Source organism: Rattus norvegicus, chromosome 17 (assembly GCF_021556685.1).
Source record: "Rattus norvegicus strain SHRSP/BbbUtx chromosome 17, alternate assembly SHRSP_T2T, whole genome shotgun sequence".
Taxonomy (NCBI): domain Eukaryota; kingdom Metazoa; phylum Chordata; class Mammalia; order Rodentia; family Muridae; genus Rattus; species Rattus norvegicus.
In genome coordinates, this window is record NC_141550.1 from 38,957,679 (window position 1) to 38,961,467 (window position 3,789).

At 39.8% G+C, this 3,789-nt stretch overlaps 1 pseudogene; it reads right to left on the reverse strand.

Annotated features, from left to right (window-relative positions):
- Nucleotides 1–1,604: 1,604 nt before the first annotated feature.
- Nucleotides 1,605–2,306, reverse strand: Prelid1-ps2 (PRELI domain containing 1, pseudogene 2; annotated as a pseudogene).
- Nucleotides 2,307–3,789: the final 1,483 nt, after the last annotated feature.

A 3,789-nucleotide genomic window follows, 5' to 3' on the forward strand; every position in this document is an offset into this window, starting at 1 on the left:
GGGTTTCAAAGCAAGAACAATGTAAGATTCTGAGGCTCACAGAGAACAGCTGAAGTCTGTCACCATGTGGCAGATTGGTGTCCCTTAGAAAAGATAAGGAGAGGCCATTGGTGAAGCTATAGAAGTAGAGACCTCAAGATATTAGAGATGCCAGAATTGTGGAATTTCAGCCAAGGATGGCAGTAGATATAAACTAGAGCTGGAGTTTGTCTCCAAGATAAACTGTGTGTTCTCATAGACAGCAGAACAAATGAAGTTATAGCCCAAACTTTGGGAGCCCAGAAGATCTTGACTAAGTCCTATGCCTCAGATATTTGAGCTATAAGATTTTAGACCAACACTGCTAGAAGTTGGTTTTGCTTAAGTGTGACTGTTTTTATGCTCTGTTTTTTTCCCTTGTTGAATAAGAAAATGTGTAACTTACTTTCGATTTAACAGGAATCTATAATTAAGAGACTTTGAAGTTTTGAAGAATTTTGTTTGGGAAGAACAATCAAATAAAGTGTTTATTGAATGCCTGCTATGTGGTAAATATTGTTCAGGAGACTTGGAACATGTCAGAGAATAAAACAAGGAGCCCTGCACCTGTGGAGCATGTAGTCTTTCATGTATTACTATTTCACTATGTACTTCTTCTGACCTTGGGCAAGCCACTGTATCTTTCTATCCTGTGGACACTATGCTTAGTGTACTATAAATGCTGGATAGGACAGTGCCCTGACCCACCGCCTAGTAGCAGACAGAGCTGGAAATTGACTTTTAGTAATAGAATATTGTAGTAAGTTTTACACACAATAGATATTTTATTATTCCAAATGCAGTATATCATTGTGGTTTGATACATGTAAGATATATTATAGCCTAGAACAATGAGGAAATTATAGAAATCGATATCCTAATGAACATTTTGAGTAAATAAAATGTAGCCTATTTTCTGTTAGGACAGCAACAGCATAATCCAAATGAATCAGCATTCCAGGATCCATGAAAGTATGATCATGGTCTGCAGTTCAGCAAAATTATCAAACACGTTAGACAACTTGCTCTGATTAGAGAAGTTGGATTGTGGATCCGTCTTGGTCCTATTCCAACACAGGAGGTCCTCAGGGGGCACTGTGACATTTTCATTCCAGCTCCCATCATGCATCAATAGAAGACCATTCTTGGAGCAAATGATAATTCATTTACAGGGACGTTACACATTCCCATGCTGTGCTCATAGGCTCGGTGGCCTCTGTGAGGAAAAGATGCTTGTTATTCTTCACTGAAACAGAAGCCCTGAGAAAATATTAGAACTTGGAACACTGCAGCGTCTACTCCAGTGGGTGCAGGGAAGATAAGTGGCGGCAAACACAGAAGATGAAGTCTGTAAGAAAGAGGTTGAATACGATGAGCTGTGTGTGCCTATAGCACAGAAAGCTGGAGACATAATTCTAGAGAAAGGGCAAAGATGAGGCTCCAGTTTTATTTCCTCAGAACAATGATTTTAGGTTAGGGATTTGAATTTCCTCAAGGAGAGAGTGGCGTTATTGTTTTTAATTTAATAAAAGAACTGTTACTTTAAAAATTATCAAATACACTGAAGAGAAAGGAGAAGAATTGAATTATTCAAGCTGCTGTTGCTGCTGCTGCTGCTGCTGCTGCTGCTGCTGCTGCTGCTGCTGCTGCTGCTGCTGCTGCTGCTGCTGCTGCTTGGTGGCAACCTTGGTGGCCAGTCCCTTCGCCTTCTGTGCCATTAACAAGACTGTCTCCTTGGCTTTCCCTCTGGCCTCTTTGGTCCTGTCAACAAGTGTTTCGCCTCACCTTGTAGCCAGGCCAAGATGTAAATCCCCTCATTGTCTTGATTACATTGCTTTAGAACTGGGCAAGACCAAGTTCCTTGACAGCTCTAGAAACCACATAAGTTAGAGAGAAGTAGGTTTCCCCACGAATTTGCCCCAGCCTCTGTTGTCCGAGTTCACGAAGTAAATACAAAACAGGCGTTTATTCCACTCCTTCTGCCGCCATCGGCTGTGTATAGTTGACAGTCTAGGTGAAGGTGGTCCTGGTCTGATTCTGTGGGTTCCCACCACAGTCCTCCAGGATGTACACTGAACAAGCAACATTGGCAGGAAACGGGTGCTCTGCCCAGTGTGGTATTGTTCAGGACTCTCTGGAACAGAAGCTTCTGGTTATGAGTTAGCCCTGATGTACTTAACTTCGGTTAAGACATATACGCAGTAAGAATCCAAGTAGTATTGCCAGAAGACAGCAAACGCCTGGCCCCAGAAACTTCAGACCGTGCTCTGTCCCAGGAAATACTTCATAATTTTCCTGGCCTGGGTGAGTTCAACACCTGCGCACCATCAGAGTGAAGAGCCTGAAGATTGCAGGAAGGTGGCGAGGTGCCCACCCACCGGAATCCCAACGCAATCACCACCACTGCCATGGGAGGCTACAAGACTGAATTCCTTTTCTTTACTTTTTTAATTGCTTTCCGTTTTTGTTTTTGTTTGTTTCTCCTATTCCAATGCAGTGACACTCACAATTCAGAGAACTAAGCTCTAATGGTAGTTTATATCTGTAATCCCATCCAGAAGGAAACAGATTTAAGGTCATCCTTGTATATATAATAAGATAGGCTGTAGCCTAGAATATGAGACTGCCTGCAAAACTAAATGTTTTAAAGTTTTGGTATATTTATATTATAATTTAATGTGAATTCTTTGGGACAAACAAGGAAGTTTCAAGTGATGTCACTTTGACAGAAGGTAGGATGCTATAGCTTTAGAGTTCAAGTTGCAAACTATAAAAGCACGTGGTTAAACAGACTTTCAATTGACAACTTGCCCTGATCAGTTAAGCCAATGTGAGGGATTTTTTTAAAATTGCTATTTGAGAGAGGAACCTATTGTGTCAAACTAGTGGGGGTAGTTACATAGATAGGGAGGTGGGCCTGGGCTGTGTAGGAAATATACCTGGATGAGCAGGAGAACAAGCCAGTAAGTGGTATTCCTTATTCTTCCTCCACTGGTTTCTGTTTCAAACTCTAGACTTGAGTTCCTGCATTTGCCTCTCTTGCTGATGGACTATAAACTGTAAGTTAAAATAATCCCTTTCCTCTGAAAATTGTCTTTGGTCATGGCAGTTTTTGTAGCAATAGAAAATAAAGAGGAAAAGTAGATCAACGATGATCATAAATGAAATATTAAAAATTATTTGTCCTATGTGACTTTAGGAAGAAACTGATAACGGTACATTTCCAGGAAGACATAAGAAAGCAAATGAAAACCCTTGACAATAGTCATAAATAAGTGGCATTGTCAGAACATAATTGGTTAAAAAATAGTGGGGAGACATTTTCCTTTAGTTCTTTATATTGTTTATAATTTTTTACTTTTTCTTGACAGTAATATGTATTCCAGGCTACTATTTAGCTGTGCATCACCTTGAACCTGCTTTCTTTAGTCAAGGATTGCAAACCTAAGCTACCAAGCCCAGCACAGTTCTCTTTGTTGATCCTCACTCAAAACACAAGGCACTGGTTTTTGATGGATTTATTTTTCATTATGGAATTTCTAGTATAAGCCTCAACAGTGTAGGTGGAACTTTATGCTAAGAAAGTTGAATATAAAAAGAATAAACACGTTGACCCAGAAATATTTAAGCAAACTCTTTCTGAGGAAACATAGTTCATATCTGTAGCATCTCAGGGAGAATCTTAGATATGTTACTGCAGGAAAGTCTATTCTTTTCCAACTATAATTGTCACTTTAAAATTAAGAAAACAAATTAAGTCATAAAGTCATA